We start from the raw sequence: 24,249 nt of genomic DNA, 5'->3' as shown, positions 1-24,249 counted from the left end.
CCTTCCTACCCATTTTTTTTGTCTCACCGCCGCCACCACCACCCTCGCGCTCACCACTACCAGCGTCGCATCAGCGTCGCGCTAGCATCGCGCCCCAGCGCTGGCATCGCCATCGCCATCGCCATCGCCATCGCCATCGCCATCGCCGCCGCTACCACCGCGACCGCGCCACCATTGCCGGGACCCGCACACGCGGTGCACGCGAGCTCTCATTTTTATTATTCGCGTTTTTTGGAATTTTTCCAGTGGCGCCCAGCATTGTTTCACGGTTTGTCATTGTTATACGCCTACATCCTGCCAAGCGAGAAAGAGGCGAGGGCTCTAGAACCGGGATCCACCGAGCCCTACAACGCCACCTCCCTCCGCCGCCGCCTATCTCTCGCCCCGGTACCCATTCGCCCCTCTGCCCGCTCACCGCCGCGCCGTCCTGCACCCTCCAGCTTCTTCCCCCGGCGATTCTATCCGCGAGCTAACCCATACGGCGCTCCTGTCCCCCCACCGGTGCCTCCGCTCCGTTCCCCGAACCGACCAACCCCGTGTGTCGCGTTGCTTCTGCTCTCGCGGATCGCGGTCGCGATCACGATGATGACGGCCGTAGCGAAAGCAACGACTACCATCCCGATGACGACGACGACGAGCTAGAGGTTGTAGATGAGGAAATGGATGACGATGACGGCTGCCCCGCGTCTCGTCCCGCGCCCGTCGCGTCGCATCCCGTCGCGACGCGGGAACGGGACTGGGAACCGAGGGTGCCACCGCCTGCCTAGCTAACGGGGGCCTCTGATGACTGTCGAATGACTTCGGGCGCTATTGATTCCGGCATCATTCCGCGGAAAACGATCTTTCCTGCCAGTTGCCGGTCCCTCCGCCAACCATCCCGTCGCGACACCGCGCCGTCGTTCGCCTCGGCTCTCGCCTACGAGTCCATTGGCGTTTCCTTTTGTGCCAGCTCGTCGATCGTTCGCCGGTTTTTCTTTTGTCCTCGCCGGTGAAACGCAGCTCGCATCGGGGAACCGATCATCTCGTTTGGTTGCAACGAGGAAGGTTTCCGTCGGTGTAAATGCCAGTGTGCGCGGGCTTACGCGGTGGCAACGGGCAACGGGGCTCGGAACGCGGGCAGTTTGATCGAAAACGCTTCGGCCGAAGGTTCGCGGACGCCGGGAATCGCGTGTCGCCGATAATCCGAGAAACGAGAACGAAATCGAAAATAAATGCTCGCGGTACGTCGGCGAGATCGGCCGTTAAAATCGTCCGGTGAGGAACGAGCAATTAAAGTGACGATTCTGTGGATCGTGCGTGCGCTGGCCGAGAGGGAAACAGAACCAGAGGGAGAGAGGGCGAGAAAGATGGGGGAACGGGACGGTATCTCCGGGCGATGTCCGATCCGATCGTGAATCCGCTACGATCGGTCGCGTATGATAAATACGATCCGAGCATCGACGCGATTGTAGAGGGCTGGAACGATAGCGGTGGCCGGCCAAGCCTCACCCCAAATCGTCGCACGAAATACGCGCGAGCCGCGATAAACGCACGCGGCCGTTCCTCTCTGGCTCGTCCTCGTTGCGCCTCGCGCCATTAAGTATACCCGCTGCGTTTATCATTTCGGCTTTACGTTTACGTTTACGTTTTTCCGTCACCCCTGTACCTGCCCACTACCTGCCGCCCACCTTCCGCTTTTAAAACCGTCCTATCCGATCCTCCGAAAATTACCCTCGCTCGTCGACGAGATCGCCGAGCGATCAGTGATCCCGTGGAATTCGAATCGCTGCGTGCTTTTTCGTTGAAATCGCCGCGTTCCGCGCCCCGGAACGATCCTCTTCGACCGTTGCTCACGCGAAACGACCTCGACGCGGGTTCCCGCAGACTTTTAACCGAAGGTTCGCGTCGAGCACTCGAGGGCCAAGTGGTACCGAACGTTTGTTCCCGATCGTACGCTTCGTTCGCGTACTTTGTTTTCTTTTTCCGCCGGTTAATTCCCGATCGAAAAACCTAATTTACTCGCGCGGTCGTTCCGCGTCGTCCAGACTAGGGGCTGGAAGAAGCCGACGGTGCTCGTTCGGGCGAGGTCCGCTCCACCTATGGATCCCTCTTTCTTTTTGCCCGCTCGAGAGCTCCCGCTCCCGCGTTGGCCGACCTCGCTTGTGTTTTCTTTCCGTTCGGTTCGATTCCATAATTTTGTTCCGAGCACGATGGGAAACGCGGTTTGAGGAGGGCAAAGGATAGCGTCGGAGACCGACTGTCGTTTCCCGTCCCTTCGCAAGAGAAGCTGGGGGAGCGAATCGTCGGCCGGATCGGCTCGATCCGATCGAACTCTCGATAAAACGGCGAGCGAGAGCGTAAGTACGCGGCCATCCCCTTGACACGGCCGCGGCGTGGCGGGCGACGCCACAATGGTCCGGAAGTACGCTTCTGTGGCCAAAATTGTTTTAGCTTTATTTAAAGACTTCGGGTAATAGTATCTCAGGTCGTTGGTTTCGTTTTAACGTCACTTACGACACGAAAACAAAAATACATGGTTACATTTAGAAAATCTCGAGGCCACTAAACTTTCGTATAAAACAAGCGCGACAGCTACCACGCGTACACAGTTTCTTCAAATTCTTCTCAAAGATAAATTTCTATAAACTCATGAAACATTGAAATAATCAAGACATACTACCATGAAGAGACATAAGATCCAGACTTATTATCTGACGTTTTGTAATAAGTATTCGATAAACTTAATGTCACCATCAGTTTCCGAAATTAGTCTCCCGGACAATGTCCCATTTATACAATAATTGAGAACTAGCAATACTTTGGACTTTATAGCTCGAAAGTATCGTCACGATATAATAACAAACTTTGGTCAAAATATAAAACCCGGATAATTGACTTTCGCCCGCGAAAAACGGTTTTCTGAGCCATAGTGCGACAAGGCGAGCGGATCGGGCGCGCGGGCTCGCCAACCGCCGTCCGGGATCCCGTTAACCAGCTTTTACTTCCTTCCGGATGGCGGTGCGCGAGCCAACAACGCGGTTTTCGCTCCAATTTCGAGCCGTTCCTCTACGCTTCCTCGATTCGAAGTAACGCCGTAGGGTGCGTCGAGAGGTTTGAACAGCCAAGGCGGAGGGAGAGAAAGAACGAGGGAGAGAGAATTGACCTCGCATTATCGGCCGGCCGATATTTGCACTCCACTCGTATTTGCGCGCGCGGCAACGCATCGCCGTACGTACGCGCGCGAGCACGCTCTTCCCGTTGCTTTTTCCCCGCTGGAATCGAAGCCTCTCGGGCCGAACGCCGCGCATCGCCCCCTCGCCGCTCGCGCGCGGTTCTCCGGCTGCACCTTTGTCCCGCGCAAGAAACGTCTCTTCTTCCGCTAATTGGTAGCGAAGGACGCGACCGCTCGTATCGCGGAGGAGTATCCGCTCTGCCTCGTCCCCCCGCGCGCTTATCCGTGCGCCGCATCTCCTCCGCGCTTCGGTGCTCGTTCGCTCTCCCCCGGCCGCGGCGGGATCGGACATCGAAAAATTGTCGAGGGTGGCGCGGCTAATACCGATATCGAATCGTAACGGAACAAATACCTGCGCGCGTTCGCGGATCGGAAGAGGTGACGATGCGCGGGGACGGAGGAGACGGCGGCGGGGGTTGGGGAGAAAAAAAAAGATGAAAGGGAGCGGAGAACGGTACTCGCGAGGCTCGCGTCCGTGTTGGTTCGATGCGTGCTCGTCTGCGCGGGGCCGCTCCGCAGCTTACGGGTTATTCAAATGAACGGTAAAAATCATCCATAACCGAGGGTAGAAGGCACCCTGGTATTGGTTATATTTAAATGGGTTTAATGCCCCGGCCGTACCCTCGACCAGCCGGCAACCGTCCTGCCCTGCGTCTATCCTCTGCTCCCTCTCTCTCGGCCGCGATCCGTTCTCATCCTCTGTCGCCACCTACGTTCCACCTCTTGCACCCTTTCTCCGCGGCTCGACCCGCACCCAGACCAGCACCGGCACCCGCACCCCGCCCATAGAGCCTCGCAGCTCGAGGGTAAAAGTACGCCGTCGATAAAAAGCAAGTGTGCCGACGCGGTGGAGGCGGCGGACGGGGCCGAGGGCAAAGACGGGGCAGGGGCGCGGAGACAGAAGGTGGGACGCGACCGCGTAGAAAAGAGAGGGCCGAAACGCGGAAAGGGGTAAGAGAACGTCGAGAGGACGGTGGAGGGAAGAGGAAGGGCTCGAGGGAAGTCGGTGTCATTTTCATTCTTCCGCCTTTCTCTTCCTCTTCTCCGGCACCTTTTTTTCCTTCTGCGCCGGCTGTACTCTCAACAATTAGGTATATCTCGGGCCACCCTCGACATTGTTTTCGCGGCATCTCGAGTGAGCTTTTCGCTCGAGATTCTTTCCACGCGGCGACGCGCTCGCATCCACCCCATCCGTCTCCTCTTTTTCCCTCTTTCCGATCCCCGCTCTCTGGTTTCCGGTCGGCGGGATCCGGCGGCCGCGGCCGGCCGTTTCGCGGTTCGGACGAGAACGCTTCCGCCGCGGCTCGGCCGCGACGGAGACGTCGGCCGTCGACGGCGAGGTACGGCAAAACCGGCCGCCCGAAAACGGAACGAAAAGCAAATATTTTTTCATCTAGAGGATAGAGGGCTGCGCGGCGATTGGTAGCGCGATCTACCGCTAATCCGGCCTCCGCAAAACGGTATCGGATTTTTGTGCCGTTTGCGGCTCTGGTAAAAAAGGCGGAAAAATCGGCGCTCGCAAAAAACCGAGAGATACGCGAAGAGACGGCCGCGATACGGCGGGATACGGGATACGGGCTGCTGGGGAGAGGGGTCGGCCCCAGCCTGTGGAGGGGTTGGTTTGCGGATGAACGAAAAGCCGCGATCGGACGCGGAAACAAAAATTGCGTGTAGCTGCCGGGCGACAATAATTGAAACGGCGCGTAACACCGTCCGAATCCTCGAAACCCATTTTATATTTTAATCGTACCTCGATAGGCTCGTCGCGACCCTCTCCTCCTCTTACACCCCGCCGGTCTCGCGTCGGCCTCGGCGTCTCTCGTCTTCCTCGATCTTCCCCGATCTCCGGCGTCTCGATCGTTGCCCGTGCGGTGCGGTCTCGAACGCGTTCGAGGTCTATCGTCGGACGATCTCCGTTCACGCAAACGGTGGTGTCGCGTCCGAAGCGAGAATTACGTAAGGCGCCGCATCGAATTCGATTCCGACGGGCGCGCGAAGTTCCGTGCACCGATCGATTCGTTATTCTTCGTGATCGCGCGATTCGTATTTATATTTTCGCGGATTATCGAATTCGGTTCGAACGGCCGCATATACCGCGAGGTCAGTTATAAATATTCGGTGGCGCCAAAGAACGCTTAGTAATTCATGGCATTCGTTCGACATCAATCCCTTGCCGATCGAGCGCCACTTCGAACGAAACGTTCTTTTTTTCCGGGGCCGCCTCGATTTCGTCAACTTTCGATCCGGCCGGCCGTTCGGTTCGAAGGAAAACGAAGGCCGCGGGTGAATTCCCTCGAGCGACGGAATCGATGATTCGACGGTTCGACGAGCGAGGATGGGAAGACAAAGCGAATTCTTGTCCGCCGCCGAGCCGATCCACGATAGCGCGGTCTCGCAGAGTTATTCATCGATTTCCTAATCGTCGCGTTTCGAGATCACGGTAAATAATTATGAAGCATGGCCGGGGAAAAAAAGTCCAAGGAAAAACTTAAGGATTACGGAATATACGCTTCGAGGGCCGCTGAAAACGATTCCATTGCGCGCGATGGCTGCCGGTTGAGAAATCGATTTCTACGCGTAACACCTAATTGCGTTAATACGTATTTACGTCCGTTCACGTTTCACTGTAATTTATTATTTCTGCGCAATGTTGTACCACATATAATATGGACTCGAGGTCGAGCGCGCGCGTTCCCAAGCGCGTAGGCGAAGCTATCCCGAGGCTGCCGCGCCGTTCGCGACAACGGCGACTCGATTACGTCGTCGTCGGGTCGCGCGGTTGCCGCTCGTTAACGCGCATCGATTATCGTTTCTTAATCGATCTTTTCTGTTTTCTGTTACAGGTGAGTACGCGACAGTGGTGTACGAGAAGCGGCGGAGCCAGGCTTCGAGCTGTTTACACGCGAGTAAATCATTCCCGACGCTTCCCCTCGACGTTTCGTCGCGTCGCGTCGCGTCGCGTCGCGTCCCGTCCCGTCGTTCCGTGCCGTCCTGCCCCGCTCTCCTCGAGCAGCGACGCGAATTTCGAAATGAAACCGGCGCGTTTCCGCGGACACCGTTTCGAACATCGAAATCTCGAAAGCACGAAGGCGTCGACGACGAACGTTCACGGAGCGGCGCAACGCGAGCGGGAGTTTCCTGCTCCCGGATTAGAATTGACCGTAATCGTAAAGATTTTACCGCGAACGGAGCGGGGAAACGGGCGCCGCGAGCCTCGTTATTTACGATTTTTAATATGCCGAGAATCGCAAACCGGCCTCCCGTCTATCCGCTCGTCCATCCGCTCCGCTCGGATATGAATAAACATTAAATTCCTCTTTACTCCTTTTAATAACTTTTTATACTTCATATTTTATTAATGCGAGACATTCCAATCGGGCCCGCTGCGGCGGCGAGTTGCGCAACGTGATTTGCGTTTCAATAACGCGTACGTACTCGCTGCTCCAGCCTTTTTCTTCCTCCTTCTCCGCGTCTCCCTCGCCACGCGCTCTCTCCTTCCCTCCGTCCCATATCTCTCTCTATCTCTCTCTCTCACTCTCCCTCTTTGTCGTTTCTCCTTCGTTTCTTTGTCAGCGTGTTCGTCGCGCTACTTCGATCGTCTTTTTTCCTCGCAAGGGCCGAGAGCGGATACGGACAATTCGAAATCCCCGTGTTGCCTCGGAGCGGATCGAAACATTGTTGGCTTGATCGTTCCACTAACAGTTCCGCGGATTTCGAAACACACGGACCGAGGGATCGCCACCGCGGGACCGCGCGGATATTCGCAGAAATCGGCTCGATGGATACCGATGTTTCGTCCCCGAGTACAATCGACGGATCGCGTTACGAACAGCCGGCCGAAAAGTTTGGGGAAACTCGAAACCTCGGTTTACACGCCCGACGAAGGATGCGACTGCAGCTTCGCGGTTTCGTTGTTGCTCGTTCCAATCGTTGTTCGCGAGAGGAATACAATGATATCGCGCGTCCATGGTCAACGAGATTTCCTAGGATCGAGGCGCAAGGAAAAACGTGCCAGTTTCGAAATCTGCCGCGTTCGAGTCCGCGGTTCGACCGACTTCGAAGGGAAGAGGACGCGAAAGGAGAATGCGGTAGCGCGGGCGGGCAAAGGGCACGGGAACGGGGCAGAAACGGCGTAACTGTATTGGCCCTGTACGGTGGCTGGATTTTAATCGAAGCGCAACGTATAAAGTTGCTGAAAATCAGATTATCCCTGCTCGTCCTCCTCCTCTTCCTCTTCCTGCTCCTCATCCTCCTCGGTTCGGTATCGCTCTCCCGTCCCCTTCTCGATCCATGCTTTCCGGTTGGTCACGGCTACGGACCATTTTTTATCTGGCAGCTTTTACCCTGTGGATTTTTATTGATTCCTGCGAACGAAACGGTTCCACAGCCGCGACGGTTAGGTCAGCCCGCGTCGACGGAGGGACGGGTACCGCTCGCGAGGCTCGCGAACGCGGCACGCACCTAACGCGTGCAACCTTGAAACGAGGAAAGTACGTTCGTTCCTCTTTAGTCGGCGTAAATTGTTGGCCTGTTCGAAGGCGCTTAGTTTCTGTACGCGATCGACCGTGGATTTCTCGCGGATCGAAACGATGATGGAACGTCGCGTGGTGGGGTATTTGTCGGATGTGCGGCAGAAATTGAGGATAGGTTTATATCCGGTTTTTGTGAGAAAATATGTGAATGTAATAGGATAGTGTATAAGAATATTCAATTATATGATACATAACGGTAAATGTGTTGATATAAATTATATATAATTTGAGATATTTAATATATGATATATAATAGTACATCATGAATAATATATGATTGTGATGTAAATGCAAATGTGCTTGAGAGAATGCCGGGACGCATCCTGATTCATGACTCTATCATTCCCGAAGTGGTGTAAGAAACATCGATGATGCATCAGTTAACACTTAGGCGACCGCCTAAAAAGAACTATGACTACAACCTCCTCCGTTATCTTCAATTGAACTTATTCAATTAATTCAGTTAGAAACTGTGAACGAAAAAGTGGGAGATCTCCCCGTTCGGTTGGCTAAGTATTAAAATGTGGATAGTCATATGAAAATTCCTGGAAAAAGAGAATGAACTATTAAAGGCATAGTGTATACCTATAAAAGTTTGATATTGCAGAAGAATTCTTATATTTCCTAAAGCGAGGAATTTCAAGGATAAAACGCGTCGCCGAAAAATGCTCAACTTTCGGGGTAGCTTAGCACTTTTCGAGCGCTTCCAGGATAAAAACATTCTTAGGATATTATTTCTCGTATATTCAACCATCTGAAACACCACAAATTCTACGGTTTTCGTAAAATCTTGAAAACAGCCTATTGGCCGACTAGACCAGGCAAATATCCCACTGCGCGTGTGGTCGACCTTCGTCGCCGAAATCCTACTCCGACGGCGGAGGACCGTCGAAGACGCGAGCGCGAGTCGTTGAACCTACCGCCAGATTTCTCGCCTTGTTTTTCCTCGTATACCGAAACGGTTACGATTCTTCGGTGGATATTTTCGGGCGTCCATCTTTAATGCATCGCGAATGTCGTAATGTTTGCCTATCTCGTTAATGCGCTAACGCCGGCACGGAATTAACCGTGCGTCTCAATAATTTACCGTAACAGCGTCTTCCACGTCGCTACATTTGTTCGATTAGCAGCCTATTTTCGGTCGGTCAGAAAAAACCGAGATATCCAGGAGCAGCGTAGGGCAACCGGTCGATCGCGAAGAGAACTCTTCGGGACGGTTCGTCCGCGTCCTCCGCGGTCCGTCCTCGGGCCGAGAGCGTTGGCGACTAGTTTTCGTCGGGCCGGAGAACGAACGCGGCGCGGACAATTACTCTCGCGTTGAAAATCCACGAGGCAATAATTTTGCGCGAGGACGCGTGGGCGGATAAGGGGAAGCCCGCGCAGGAACGTTACAGTATTATTTTTAATAACGGTCACTGAGAAGCGGGGACCCGTTCGCCATTACGTTACGCGGTAAATAATAAACGTTTATATGGCCTTGGAAGTTATTATACAATATATACGTTCGTATACGCCCGATGCCATTACGGGTATCGTATATTATTAATGCAGCGGCTCTCAACCGACCTAGAGCGGCGTCCGCGGCTTTACTGACCCGAGTCTCGCTGGCAGCGAGGCCTCTCTCGCCTCTCGCGGCGTATCGTCCCGTTCGATGCTCGTCCCCGGCGATTCGCCGGCGAATCTCTCGTCGCCGAACGTGAAATTCGCATCTCGGCCCGACAATTGCCACTCGGAACGGAAAATATCCGTCAAGGTGACTCGGGCGTGAAACGACACTCGCTTCCGATGTAATTATATCGTGCGGCGGCATAATATCGCTGACGGATAATGAAGCGTTCGAAGATAATGGTCGGCTGCCGTGCGCCGAATCTATGCCTCCACCACGGAAGATCCGCGAAAAAGCATGGCTGCAAAGGTTCGGGGGGCAAACACACGGGGACTAGAGATTATCCGTGTCCTCCTCGATCGCGACGATCGGATCCGATTCGACGAGGTTGAAGGGAGGAGCCGCGAAGATGCGGAGCGAGACGCGCCGCAGAACGAGCTCGTTACGCGAACAATAAGTTTCGGTAGAGCCGAGGCGAACTAATTGCGCAGTTATTTCGTTAAGATAAGACTCGCACACGCTCTCCGGCTTCACGGTCGCTCTCCGCTAGATGGAGATTAGGCGAATTACATTATTTTACGTGTAGCATCGCGGTGCCGGGGAGACGATAGCGCAGTCAAAGTTTCGTATCAATATTTATTGTATAACGATAAGATTAAAAGGAATTTGTTAATGCGCGGATCGTGTTTATATTGTTACGTCACGCGCCGACTCGAGCCGACCGTACGGCGAGACGAGCTTCTCTGTATCGAATGGAACAAAGCGGTTCTCATTCGCGACCCTATCACGAAACCCTCCGCTCCGCGTCGCGTTCTTTGATCTCGCCGGTCGGCCGTTTCCTGCGTTCGTTCTTTCCTTCGCTCGTTCTTACGTTCGTTCGCGCGAAAACGCAAATATCGCGCGAGAAACGGCCGTATCCTTGAGGCGAATGTAAAACGTCGAACCGCGCGACATTATTAATAAACGTCGCGGCGTTTCATTGCGGTAATCATGGTCGAGCCGCGATGACGCGCGCGCATAGGCGGGTCGCGCGGAGCGTGGAGGTGGAACGACGCCCGAGGATGGAGAAGGATCTCCTCCGAGGATGAATTCGAGCGGATCGATGGAGATGGGATAGATCTACGATCGAAATTTCGCGTTGCGTACGGGGCCTCGGTCGGGTGTCGCGCGTCGGGCTTTCCTACGGCCGATCGACCGGGACTCTAATTAAAGATTGCCTGTCAACGCGATCGGGCAGCGTCTTAACGAGGGTAATTTTCCGGGGAGTAAGTAAAAAGGAGAGAAGGGTAAAGATCGGCCCCGTACTCCCGACGCTTTTTCACCGGCGAGGAACTTCATCCGGCGGATTAAAAGGAATCTCGGGCCGGCAATAACGAGGCGCTTATCGATCGATAATAATTTAATGATAGTTATTCTCGAGCGGGCTGTTATTCCTCTCGAGGCGCGCCCCGGGTAAAATATTTTTGTTTCGTTCTGGTCGTCTGCTGGAAAGTCGATTCGTCACGACCTCCGCGTAGAAAATACGCTACTTCATTCTCGTCGGAGAGAAGCACAGGGCCGAGAGAGCGCTCGCGCTCGCGTTCACACATATATACATACTCACGTATATGAACATATATATATATGTATATATATATACATATATACATATACATGTATGCACATATACGTACTAACACGCATCTCCGAGCAATGGTACGCTCGTACAGCGACCGCGGAACAGAGACAAATACTCGAACGGACGAGAAGGGAGATCGCGAAGGGCGGAGGTGAGAAAAGGACGGAGACAGGCTAGGGACACCTACGTCTTCGGCAACGCTCGTACGTACGCGCGTACCGCTCACGGTCTCTCTGTGTGGGTACGCGCGAGGGTACTTATATATAGAATTAAATATACGATACATTATTCATTTTAAGTTCTTTCTCCTTGCTTGTCCGGAGATCGTATGTATTACGCGCACACGCTCCTACACGCAGACACACTCGTATACGCTCCGGTCGTCCCTCTTTCTCTCTCGGTCCTCCTCCGCCCTCTTCTCCCTCGTCTGACTAGAACGCATTCACGGACGTGCGCGCGCGCGCGCGCGCACGCCTACAGCCGGCTCTTCTACCACGTACGTGCGCTTAAACGCGTACCGTCGAAACTTACGAGTGCGCGCGGGCGAGCCAGAAAAAGAGAGGAAGAAAGGGAAAGAGGGCGAGAGACGGAGAGGAAGAGAAAGAGAGAGAGAGAGAGAGAGAAAGAGAGAGAGAGGGCACAGTTATAACTTTTTATTTTAAAGATGGCAGCGTCTCATTTGCAATTCTATGCAGGACGTCGATACGCCTGATTTATCGTTACTATACTTATACCGGGTCTGCGCGCTTCTGCCACAATTTATGTCGAGAATACGGACGACGGCCGTCGGTACGTCTGTGCTCGGAACCGCGATATATACTTATCCGCGATGTTCCTGCGATGTTTCTACTATGTTTCCGCGATGATACCTTCCTTGGACGCGGTCGTCGGTCCCCGCGGTCGACGACCACAGCCGGAAGTCGTAGCCGTCCCGGCTGCGAGGGAGGGAGCGAGCGAGGAATTCGGCGAAGTATGGGAGATCCTCGAACAAAAGTCGATCCCGTTTCGGGAGATCGCGCGCGTGTGACTGGTACCGTTCGCATGCCGGATGATCGACGGGTGGTCCGGCGATCGCGAAGACGAGCGAGGAGAAGGGAACTCGCGGCATTTCGCTTTTCCCCGTGTTCCGTTCGTCATCGGCGAGAGAAGCGCGTCGGGAAGGCCGCGTACTTGCCAGCGAACGTTCGCGCTTTCGAGGAAACGATAGCGAGAAGGGGAGAGGGGTATTTCGAAAACGAAACGATAGTTCCGTGGGGGACCGAGAGGGCGACCTTGATCGACGTGTCCACTGATCGAGCGTACGCTAACTCGTAAGAGAAGTAGATCGTAAAAAAAGTCGGCAATAAAAATGGTAATGCACCGAGTAATACGCGCATAATACCAGCCATTATCCACGCGCGTCTTCCTTTATTATCTTTTTTATACTCGATACAGTACGGATCGTAAAGATCGCGGTAATAAAAAGTATTATTTTGTGCCGTACAGACCGATGGGCTAGACTGCGGTCTCCCGGCCGTCCGACAGAGACGGAGCTTAACGAACCCGTTTTAATCGCGCGGTATCACGGACGGATAAAAAGTTCTCTTTTTCAATGAGGTACTAATTACGTTTGGTGGCGTGGTGGTCGGCCGAGGCTCTCGCGGGATGAGATAATTAAGCAACGGGACGAGTGCAGCAGCCAACTTCTTTTAGTTTGTCAACGGTAAAGTTTCCCTTTCGTTCGGGAAGGATGCCCGACGAACGCCAACAGCCAAAGAGAAGAGTGGGAAGAACGCGCGCGGACTCCGGCGAAAGGAGGAGAAAGGGAGAGAAAGGGAAACGAAAGAGATTGCTCGCGTGCACCCGTGCGAGAGCTCGTTCGAGAAACAGAGAAAGAGAGAAAGAGAGAGAGAGAGAATGAGAGAGGACGAGGAGGAGAGGACGCGATCGGAAATTGCTCGAAAGAGCGGATAAAATGACAGTCGAAAAGTCCCTAACCTGTCCCGTTCGGCGCGAACTCGCGCTATTGTTCGACTTATCGGTCTCCACCACGTGCTTTACATAATGGCAGTGTCGAAAATGCGGTTTAACGATATCTAAACACGAGTACTCGGCCGTTTTAACTGGAAACGCAGCGCGACAGGGGGTGGACCGGTCGCGCGAGAGAGAACGCGCGCGCTCGTTGTGTTTTCCGTCAGCGACATCCCCTTCGGTAGGGAATGTTCTGAACTGGATACGTTACGCTTTCCCTCTCCGGCGGCCCCTGTGTTGCACATACGCCGGCATGCCTATGGAAAACAGAAAGAGAGAAAGAGAAAGAGAGAGAAAGAGGGCCGGCAGGAATGGGAACGCGTTCGCAGCGCTGCGCTGCGAGAAACAGATATCGGTTTACATCCGAACAATTACTGCTTTTTACCTGCCCCAAAACGTTATGCTAATTGCTCGATACCCGCGGAGCGTTTCACCGGGGGAGCCTTGAACCGTTCCCTCCTCCCGCGCGCCGGCTGTATTTTCAAAACTTACTTCCACGAGCGAAAGAAATCCGCCGGGGACGTCTTCGGGAATCTTGAGCGAAGCTCGAGTCGCGTTTCTGGCGGCCGGGAAACGCGAGGCTCGGAGAGAAAGACACGCGTATCGGATAATAAGAAGAAGATAAATATTTCTGTAATGGTTAACTGCGTTCGACGCGTCGGCGTTCCGTTGAAATTGCTCGGATGGTTCCATTTACGTGTCATTAAAGCGGTGAGCAACAATAATATCGGCGCACGTGCATAAACATTCGTATAATAATTATTCTATTTAACATCGCGATCGATTCGCGCACCGATTCGTATTTTTACGGCGCGCAGCGGCGACTCGAATGACGCGGCCATAAAGGCGGCGATGGCTCATCGCTGCGGCAACGGTTTCGTATAGTTGCGTTTACGATTCATTAAACTGCTACATTGTACGAAATATAATAAATATTCATAGGACGGCGGTGGCGCTAGCGTTCGCGCGGCACGAGTGTGTCGTGCCCGCGTTCCTTCTAATCGTTCGAACTATAAAACGATGATACGCGGGGCTCGATAAATAACGACGCTTAAGCGTGTTCAAATATTCGTCGGGCGATTATCGCGTTAACGTTGCGATGCACGACGCTGCACGTAATTAGACGCACAAGCGAACGTGCGCAAGCATTATCGTTCGTGGCAACTTACGTGTAATTAAGTTTGCCGATTCCCGTGCGTAGTGGCGGTGTGTGCGTAACTGGACTCGATGCAACGTTGCATGCAACGACACGGTGTTGGTAGAACTATCGTTTCTTCGAGATCTTTTCGCCGGCGGGTTTTCGATGCGAGATACATCTCGGAGTACTTGCCAACAACGCGATTCCGTGTAGAGTCCCCCTCCGTGTAGTTCCCCCGTGGTTTCCTGATAAAAAAGAACCGATAACGAGATGGGAAAATAAAGAAATCCGTACGAACGCGACCGGGAACGGGACCGCGACCAATGGAACCGATTAGGCGGAGATTCAGATTTACCGAAACGCTTTCGCCGAAGCAGTTACGGAAAGTTGTCGACAAAGAAATCGCTCGTTCCAATCGGTAATAGCTGCAATTATCATATTCGATGAAATATGGTCGGTCGGCCTGGCGCGGCGGCGGCGGCGGCGGCGGCGGAGGCAGCGGCGGCTTGTAGCGTGTGTGTGTCCGCGCGAATTGCGGGGACAAAACTAGTTTGTCTCCTGGAACGCGAGCGCCGCCCTGCCCGAGCAATTTACGAATCGGAAATTGCTGAAAATGGGCAAACGGTTCGCGATCGTCGCTGTTTTCCGTTCTCGAGCGCGCACTTGAAAAGCTTCGATGTGCATTCTCCGCTTAGGAGATTCGCCGTGAATTCGCGAGAACTATTACCTCCGAATTAGTCGCGGAATACACGTTCACCGGGCCAGATTGTCGGGAGACTCGACGTTTCTTCGCGGAGCGTCGGGTTCGGCCGATCGATCGTCGTTTTTCCAGCCGGAACACATACACGGTATGTGCATACTTGCTCGAAGGCGATCGTGGGGAAACTATATTGTCGCGAACGCGTGCCGCGTCCGGTTGATCACGAGAGAACGAAATCTAGATGGCGTTACGATAACGCCGATCCGATTCGCAGGTATTTTTTCTATCGTTTTCCTTTTCAAGTGGCACGCCTCCTACCCGTGCCGGCCGGCTGAACTTACGTACCCGCGAGCGGTGTTTGCCTTGCGAATAATCGATGAGCGCCTTGTTACGAGACAACGTCGCCGTTGACGCAAATACACCGCGATGGCTAAGACGATAGAAACTTTGGTCGCGCGCGCTCGCTTGCTCGCTCGCTCGCTCGCTCGCGTACGCGACAAATCTCAATTGGAAAGGTAACGGCGGAACTCGCTCCGACCGCGTTCGATTATTCTTTTTCGACGTGGCATCGATCCCTGCCGTAACCTGTTCGGCGTGTGTTCCAGCTCGCGGCGTTTTATCGGGCCGACGGGGCTACGAAAATATTTTCGCGCGGGTTTTCAATCTCGGTAGACACCTCGGTAAACGTGGGAAGGGGCCGCCGAGAGCCAGCCGACCCTTAAAAAATAAACGGCCGCCCCGCCCCTATCGGGCCCGAAAGAACGTATTTTCCGCGTTCCGTATCGCGAAACGTCGGGATCGCGTTTAGCCGTCGGCTAACGAGGCTCGCGAACAAGATCGACGGCTAAAATTCCGTCGGATGATCCGCGGAACAAAAAGTTCCCACGGGTCGGACGGGTCTTCCTCGCTGACAGATCCTTTTCGAAGATCACCCCGCCCCCCGCCTGTGCGCGGCTGTCGATTCTCGCGGATTTAATCGCGAATTCGTTGAAAACGATCCGTCTTTCTCCGGCCGTCTCGATTTTGACGGCAACGCGGAGGCTCGCCGGAGAGGAGTCGGGCTCGCGGAACGGCAACGAGCGCGACTCGGATTAAGTTCGCAGCGTTCGCAGCCGGCAAAAGTAATTCCGCGCGACCGGAGAACGACCAAGGAGTCGTTGGAACTATCGCGCGAATTTCCGAAAGCTCGCTCGATCGTACGTTTCGCTACGGCCTCCGCCTCTGCCCGCGGAATGATAATAATAACAATAGTAATAATGATAAAAATAATAATAATATAAATAATAGTAATAGCGGCGGCAATAATAACGGTAATAATAACGTTCGTAATAATAGCAATAATAATAACAATAACAGTAATAACGACAGAGCGTTATTGCGCGTAATAATTTTCAACGGCGTAATCGTTAAGAAAGGACGTCCCAGGGTAACTGCGCCTATAATCGTTATCGTTACGGTTTACGCCGCTTCGTTCCCTTCCTCGTTCCGTTCTTTCTTCCTCGCCTCGGTCCTCGGTCCCCGACTACCCTCTACCGTTTGATCTTCACCGGTTTACCACCCTCCAGCACTCTTTTCCGTTTCCCGTTTCCCGTTTCCTCGCGACGAGCATCCCGGTCCTGGTTCGCGCGTCCGCTTTTCAAAATCTCCGCGTCGATTCGTACCGAGGTCTCTGGATATTCCGTTCGAGAGGCGAGTCGTTGTCGCGAGCGTTTTCCATCTCGGCGGCGTCGGGGACGCGGAAAGTCGAACGAACGTTCGAGCCGAAGTCGTTCCGGCGGCCGAGGAGGCTGGAATCGTTTCCCTCGCGCGCGCGCGCGCGCGTGTGAGCGAGCGAGCGAACGAGCGAGCAAGATGCTCGGACTCGGAGAGGGTCGCCGGGTCGGCTGGTATTGGTGGCACACGTACTCGAAAGAGAGCATTAGTTTCAACGATTATTAGAGTTAGTTCTAGCCGAACGAGTTTCATAAATGCCCGAGGAAAACTCCGAGCGTATACTTGTATTTATACGAGCAGCCAGACGGTGACGGGAGTGTGAGGGGCGGTTGTCGGGCCGGGGGTGGTGGCAGGGGTCAAAAGAGGAAAGGAGAGAAAGAGAACGACGGTATTCGCGGAGCCGAAGTATCCTTCGTTCCGCTCCGTCCCCAGGGGTTGGGCGCACCCTCCTGTCTCCTCCTGACCCCTCTGTACCCTCGTTCCCGTTCCCGTTCCCGTTCCGTTCCTTTCCGTACTCTCCGCTCGGCCTCCTATTATTATTATTTTTTATCACAATATTTGCTTTTCCCACATTCTGTTTTATGTTAATGGTCGCCGCCTCCCCCGGTCTCCACTCGCCCCGTCCTCGGTTCTTTTTCTCGCTGGTTCCCGCTTCGTATGCATGGCCTCGGGGAACTTTTAGCATTTTGTCTCGAATTTAAAAAGTTTTTCCGCCGCTCCCGTCCCTGCGATTTCTCCCTCACTCCTCCCCCTCCTCCTCCTCCGGGTTCTCCCTCGGCCTCCCGCTCCCACACCACGGATCCGCTTTACTTCTCGGTCGTCGCATCGCTATCCGACACTATCCGTCTCTCCGCTCTCTTCGCGCGATCGCCGCGATTCACTCGGTTCATCACCTTCCGTCTTCGTTCCATGCTTCGCGGTTCCTCCTTTCGGAGTTCCTTCTACGCGCGGCTTCGAAACCGTTCGCCGTCGCGATCACGCCGCGCGGATCGAGAGAGATCGCTGTGACCGACGCCGGATTCCCAGCGCTTGTTTATCGCGTGTGCCACCGATCGCGGAAGATCCGTTGCGGAAAGAAGACGAACGAGGAGCGCGATCGGTGGGCGCGGGGATGCGACAGGCGCTCGGCAACCGGCGGAGGAACGAACGCGACAAACTTCCGCGAAACCGTCTCGACGTGGAATCGATCTGTTCCGCGGCGTTCCCGCGATCCGCGGCTCGCGAAACGGCGGACGAAGAAAGCGGAGGGTGTGCGTTCGTGTGCACCGCCGGCCGTGTGTTTTCTCCCGCCTGTATCGGGGCCGGGGCCGGGGCGGTGCGGGAGGCACGGGAGAACGTAGTTTCTCGAGCTCGAAATCCATAAGTTAAGAATTTTTCGCGGAGTGGAAAACTTTCGAATAATATAGCGTTCGGTCCCCGCATCCGAGCATCGCGGCGAAGTTTCGTAATATATTACGCGCGTTTCTCTGGCTGGTCGCGGGCTTAACGGCGCACCCAACCCAGGAACAAATTGGAATTTGTACATCCGAAACTCGGTCGGCCCGCTTTCTACGCTCGATCGTGGGCGTTACGGTTCCTCTCCGGCTGAAAATCGACGCAACGTTGAACACTCCTCGAACCGCGGTTTCTTTGTTTCATCGCGGCCTGCGACTCTGTTCGTCAACGATGACGACCACGCGCGAAGAAGTCCCTTCCTTCCGGGTGATCGCGGCCAAGCAGACGGTTCTCGCGGAATTATCCTGCCGACGCGGATTTTCCCTTGAAACGAAACAGCAGCGGTGGATTCGGTCTCGTGGCGAACAGAAACGGCCGCTTTATCGGTCCGAAATCGATCGATTCGCGCGCAACGGAGTCTCGCGCAAAATATAAAAAAAAAAAAGGGAGAAAAAAATGGGGAGAGAGGCAGTAGAATAGAATTCCTCGTATCCCCGCCGCTCCATAACTTTTGACGAGTTTCAGCGAGTCGAAACCGTGGCGAGATGCGGATATAATTTTATCCAGTTTTTTATTGCGGACATGTTGAACTGGTAAGGGCTTCGATAGCGGCAGCTGAATCGGAAATATTGCCCATAAATATCGGAGATACCCACCCAGCCACGTGTAACTTCACGCACGTGCAGCCTCGCGCGTAGGTACGCGCTATTCTCCGGGTGTGTGCCTTTCGCGGATTCGTATACGCGTACGCGCGCACCGCGCTCCACACGCTAGCTGCCTCTCCTCCTCCTCCTCCTCCTCCTCCTCCTCCTGCTCCTCCACCTCCGCCACTACCTCCTCCTCCTCCTCCTCCTACTGCTGCCCCACATCCTCCACCCATCCACCCATCCACCCTTCCTCCCTCGCAGCAGCGGCCTATCCGCCGCGTACCTGCAGATAGCCGATTCGTATCGTCAATCCTGGCTACCCTATACCCTGCGCGGTATAGGGCCTACGCTGCCGCGTCCCGTATCTATTCCGCGACGGCTCTATCGCGAAATGGATTTTTTTTCAAAATCGTGCAAGCGCTCCTCCCTACCCCTTCGCTGCCGCCACCGCCACTACCGCCGCTGCCACCACCTCTATCTCCGCGCGGCGGCCTCTCTCGCATCCCCGATCCTCGCCTCGACTCGCATACCATCCCTGCCAACCGCGGTTACGCTGGAAAAAATGTTTCGAATTCCTCGAATTGCCGCGATTAGTTTCCGTCTCGATTGTTCGATCGACTGACGCATTCGAGACGGATCGTGGACGCGGACCGCCGAAATATAACGGACGTTGCCCGGTTCGTTATTGGATTCGCCGATCCGTGGCTCGCGGTCGCGTCCGTTCCGGTGTGCGCGGGGCTTCTTCGCGGAATATTCCAGCGTCGTCGACGCCGGCGACGCGTTTCGGCGACGGATCCGAGCGCCCCGCGTCGGTTCGAAGCGAGCGTAACGAGTCTCGGGGTACGGTCGAAGCGCGACAAAAGGCGAAGTGGCTCTTTCATTGGCCGTGGTAGAAAGCGCGAAATAAAAAAAAAAAAAAAAAGCGTCGAGAACGAAGTGGCTGGATCGGGGAGGGCGCGCGGAAACGTTCGCGGTGGAGGGAGATAGGAATAAAGGAGGCTTCGCATTATTTTAAACGCGGACCTCCGACTTTCCCCCCGGCTCCGTACTTTTCTTCGTTCCTTTCTCTGTCCGTCTCTCTTCCCTCTGTTCCCGTTCCGCCGGTCTGCCGGCGGTTTTCGGCCGGGAGAGAATTCCCGGATAGGCGCACCAGAACAAATCGTTGAGAATGCCGCGCGAAAAGAGCCGGAGAAAATTCGTGGCAGCGCCGAGATAGATAGGCCGTGGAACGGGGAAAACGTTTCCCGCTTTCGAGACGCTTTTCAACGACACCGCCGTTGTCCCCGAGGCGCGGCGACGATCGCTCGAACACCGATCGACCGCTCGCCTTTTCCCCTTTTCCTCGCGGTTGCCGAGGACACGGGGCCGGGGCGGTCGTCGATCGTGCGCCGATTACGTTTCAAATGTCCACGGACGGGTAACGCGTGTCGTTGATTTCCCCTCGCTTCGCGGCTGGTTAGCGGATAAAGTCTCGAACGAGCCTAAAATTAGCGTGCGCTAGGGGCGATGGCCTGCGGCTGATCGGCCGGGGGAACAAAGGACCACTCGGTGTAAAATTGATATAAAGTGGCGAGCAAGTATAACAGCTGTGCTCGTGGAGGAGCGTGAACGCGCAATTGATATCGAATGGCTAGAATACCTCCGAGAGAAATAAAAGGAATCGCGGAGCCGTGGAGAATCGATGGAAACGATTCCGGGCGTTCCTCGTTTCCGACGGCACGCAGATTTGAACCGCGCGGATTTCTCCTCGACGAGCTTGCTCCGCCGCTTCCCGCAACGATCGAATCTGCGAGCGCTGATTAAAAGGTTCCCGCGGTCCACCGCTCTCGCAACGATCCGCGATCCGTATCGACCGAGCGCCGACGAAAACTTCGCGAGCGTTTAATCCTTTCCGTCGGAACTTTTAACGGGTGCCCGCTGGAAGCGGACCGCTAAGAAAGAACAAACAGCTCTTCGCGGGTGGTTCGGCGAACGTTGCCGATCGAGGAATCTTTCGTAGCATCGATCCTAACGCGTTAACCATCCAGCCGATGCTGTTCCGCCTCTCGGGATGCTAAGTACGCCCTCGGATATGAACGTGATTAATTACCACCAAATAGGAGCCGACGTAGATTGATATATCGAACGTTCTTGCAGCTTTCCCGTCGATTTACGGTCGCATCCATGGTTTATGACAATGGGGACAGAACGGCCGAGGGAAGGGACGCTGTATGCGGTTGTCGTCGATGCGCCGAGCTGTCGATAGGCCGAAGAGAGAAAGGAGATGGATAGATCGGTGGATAGGTGGATAGGTGGATAGGCAGATAGGCGGAGAGGTGGATGGCCGCTGATACGAGCGGAGAAATACGCGCAAGAAAGGAACGATGTCGGAGCGGTGGCCCAACGGATCGCGGAGTGTCGTGAAAGAATTACTCGCCGACGACAGAGTAAAACGTGTGAGAGAAACGAATACGTCCGCTCGACGTCACGATTCATCCTGTTTCGCGTCGTGCTCATTCGCGGGCTTATTCGCGATGACAACGAACGCACGCTTCGAGACCGTGAGTCGGCTTCAGAATCTCGAAATTAAACTGTACCGATTGGCAGACCAATACTTCGGGGTTGCTCGAAGTTTCGTCGATACTCGAAAAACGACGAGTGTCTCGTTCGTCGGCGAACAGTGAACGACGAGAAGGCTGACTACGAAAAATGTTACACTCGAACGACGACCGATCCCTCGTCCCCTTCACCGTTCGAATACGATCGCGAAGAAAACGAGCTGCCGGATGCGCGAGGTCTCTCCTCGAAATACTCGGTTGTCGTAGTTGGAATAATAATTAGTCAATTAATTAACGTACACACAATTATGAAGGAAGACGTGGAAGCCGTGGGTGAAGAGCGTGGTTGGAAGTGCCAGCTGTCGCTTCATCGGCAGCGTAACCACCATCCACGCCTCGTTCGGTTTCGCCTTCGATTAGGAATTATTCAGGAAATTAATTGTGCGTGAAGTCTGCCAACGAGGCCCTCCCTCGTCTTTCTCTCCCTCTTCTCCGAGCGTGTGTGTGTGTCTTTTTTCTCTTTCTCCCTCTCTTCCCTATCCTCCCGTTTCCCTCCCATCCTCCTCGATTCTCGTTCCACGCCTCTGCTCGATTTCTCAGTCCGTTCCACTCTTTTCTCGATTCTCCGTCCCTCGATGCCAAACAGTCTCTCTCTTTCCGAGCAGGTCTCTCGATCCGAGTCGAGTTGAGTCGAGTCGAGTCGAGTCGAGGCGAGTCGAGGCGAGTCGAGTTGAGTTGAGTCGAAGCGAGTCACCCTACCGCGTACCTCTTCCGTGGTCTCCCATTCTCCGCAACCACCCACACGCGGCACCACGCGCCACCACGCGCCACCGCGATCCCCCTCCTGCGGCGGTCGGGGTCGGAGCGCACCCGTCAGAAGTGGCACTCTTTTTTTCAATATCGTGCTCCTCGAGCCCCGTCTCGAGGCTCGGAAAATATGACGCATCGAATATAAAAAAATATACAACGCTCGCTCCATTATTATTTCCCTGAAACAGCCTCCCTGCGGTTTACCTAATTCTTTCTTCTTCCGCTCCCGCTTCCCTCGCGACTCCCGCCGCCCGCTTCCAGTTTCCCTTTTCTCTTCTATAATTTTTGTCCGGGAAGAACGTTCCGTGGGGTTGCTAGTTCGAGAGAGATGCGTTCGATCGAACGGAGCGAACGTATCGGTCTCTTTTACGTAAGGGTCGCGCGACCACCGTGTCCCGCGGATGTTCCTCCACGAGGAAAGAAGAAGTAGGAAGTACACGTGGAACGTTTGGTCGGAGTTACTTGGACGGTGGCTTTGTAAAACTGCGCGGGTGTAACGCTTGTCCGTTTTACTCCCGTTCCGGTATAGAGGCAGGCGAGCGAGGATGTTGGATAAATTAGTGTCGAATAATCAAGACCACTGTATTTCGTTGGCGGCGGTTGAGATTGCATTGTCGGCCGGAGTGAACGAGGAACAATGAGACGAAGAGGGAGGCTCGAGGAGGAGAGAGACACGGCGAAGGGGGTTGGCGGGCGAGAGAGATCGCGTCGGGTCTGGCTGCGCAGAACAAATTGCACCTGTGTACGGGTGAATCGGGGCCGCGCTCTACTAATAATTGTACTCATCTATTTATATTAATTATCGGCGATTAGCAATACCAATTAATCGCATTATCGTCGGAGCCCGGTTGCGCGAGTGAGCGTGGGTGCGGGCAGCGTGTCCGCGCGCGCTCTCTGCACCGAACAGGGAACCGAGCCGAGTCATCGAATAGAACGTATAGTTGCTAGCGATGTAGTCGTTGCTGTCTATTGCCTCGTTGTCGGCATTCCCGGCGTTGCCGTTGCCGTTGCCGTTGCTGGAAAGAGGGTGGCAGCTCGGAGGGCGACTCTCTGCCTCGCGGGGGTGGGTTCGCGCTACCACGGCACCAGCGACGAGTCGCTCCGCCTCGTGAGTAATTTACTGTTATTGGTCGAATTATGCCACGGTCGAATGCATATTTATGCGGTTAATTATAATTTATGATAAAGCACCGTCGTGAACGACGATCGGCAGTTTAACGTGGAACGACCAGTCTTCCTGACGAAGCGATCCTCCACCGGAAATTATTTGAAAACAGTCCATTCCGTTTATCGCGCGTTTAATCTCTCCGGTTCGTCGTCTCCTGTGCCCTTCCGTCACGTGCAACTAAACGATCGGGAATGATTTTTCGTCGCCGACCGTAGACGCTACCGTGACTCGGCGCGCGCGCAACGAATCTCTGAAACGCGAGCCGCGAACTGTTCCCGCGACTTCCGACACCGCGACGGTTACAAGTTGGAGCGGCAATCGCGCGCCTATCGGCTGCCACGCGAGGAAAACGGAAACCGCGAAATTGTTACTAGTCGCTCGCGCCGCGACGAAAGAGAGCGTGACGGCTGGGCGCGGAGGAGGGGGCCGAGCGGCGAACGCGACTTACGGCGTAACGCGAAAATATACGATAAATCCATTGGAGTATCCGCGACCGTCGCACGCTCGCGTCACAGATGAACGGGACGGAGGGTTGGGGGCCGGGGGTACGAAGGAGACAGTCGAAAGAGACGAGCGATCTAGGGGTTGGGGCTACAAAAAGCAACAGCTCGGGTTGCCGCATAATGGGGTTTTCATATTTTCACCCGTGAATGGCATCGCGCATCGCTGAGTCGTGTAAATGGGAAGGCGCGCTGGTAGGTTTCGCGTTAGAATACAGTCGCAGCTGCAACTGCAACCGCGAATACAACGCCGGAATCGACAACGACAACGGCAACGAGCAACGAGGGTGTCGACAACGTCGGCGTCGGGACTACGTCGTCGACGACAACGAGTAGGACGACTACGACGACGACGACGAGGAGGAGGACGACGACGACGACGACGACGACGACGACGACGACATCGGCGACGGATGGTGACGGATGACGGCGACGTCGGCGGAGCGGCAGACTAGCACCGTTTACTTTGCGAAAGTAGACGAACGGAAGCACGAGCGCGACGATGCTACCGAATCGACCAGCACACCGCGAGTCGGAATTAATAACTCGCACGAGTAACCCGCGACGGGTAATCCGGCCCCGCCATTCCGCGCGGATCCTCTTCACCGCGCTTTCAGCGTTTTTT

General features: G+C 54.7%; 1 protein-coding gene across 9 annotated transcripts in view; it reads left to right on the top strand.

Annotated features, from left to right (window-relative positions):
• Nucleotides 1-24,249, top strand: part of LOC116424941 (protein bric-a-brac 1) — a 224,825-nt gene that overhangs the window by 116,206 nt on the left and 84,370 nt on the right. The window lies entirely within an intron of this gene.

The sequence above is a fragment of the Nomia melanderi genome, chromosome 7 (genome assembly GCF_051020985.1).
Source record: "Nomia melanderi isolate GNS246 chromosome 7, iyNomMela1, whole genome shotgun sequence".
Classification (NCBI taxonomy): Eukaryota; Metazoa; Arthropoda; class Insecta; order Hymenoptera; family Halictidae; genus Nomia; species Nomia melanderi.
This window is presented reverse-complemented; position numbering and strand designations above follow the sequence as displayed.